This window comes from Solanum tuberosum, unplaced genomic scaffold, assembly GCF_000226075.1.
Source record: "Solanum tuberosum cultivar DM 1-3 516 R44 unplaced genomic scaffold, SolTub_3.0 scf00093, whole genome shotgun sequence".
Classification (NCBI taxonomy): Eukaryota; Viridiplantae; Streptophyta; class Magnoliopsida; order Solanales; family Solanaceae; genus Solanum; species Solanum tuberosum.
The window spans coordinates 252,096-252,752 of NW_006239018.1; positions in this window are offsets into that span (position 1 = coordinate 252,096).

A 657-nucleotide genomic window follows, 5' to 3' on the forward strand; every position below is an offset into this window, starting at 1 on the left:
CCTAAATTTTAGAGAAATCTTTAAAAAGGAACTTACGATAACTTTCGCCAACTTTTATTTTGCCACTTACCTAACTTCAAAACATGAGATGCAACACTTGAACACTTAAATTAGGACATACCACATCATTCTAAATTTATTACCCACCCTCCTTGTCTTTCCGTGGAGATACGAGTAATTTTAGACGTTTCAAAAAGTCGGGGTGTTACATTCTTCCTCCCTTAGAAACATTCGTCCTCGAATGAAAAATCTGAGTCACATGGTTAAGTCCTTAAGGATTGACAAAATTTAGGTAGAGTATCCTTTTTAAATACGAATAGCCAGGAACCTAGAACGCAGAAATTCTAACCTAAGCGTCTCACAGGATGACATAAATAGCTAAGCACTATAGCTCCACCATAACAGTGCGAGCAGATATACAACAACAACCATAATAATAATAAGCAATAATACATATAATTTTATTTTTTTTAGATTGGTATCTTACCTTACTGATCTAATATAAACTGATATGCCATCACCCTGGGGTATGAAACAAGTGAGGATATTTGGACCTCATGCCATCCTCAGCTTCCCAGGTCACCTCTTCTCTATTTTTGTTCCTCCACAATACTTTAACCGAAGACACCTCTTTGGTCCTCAATTTACGGACATGCA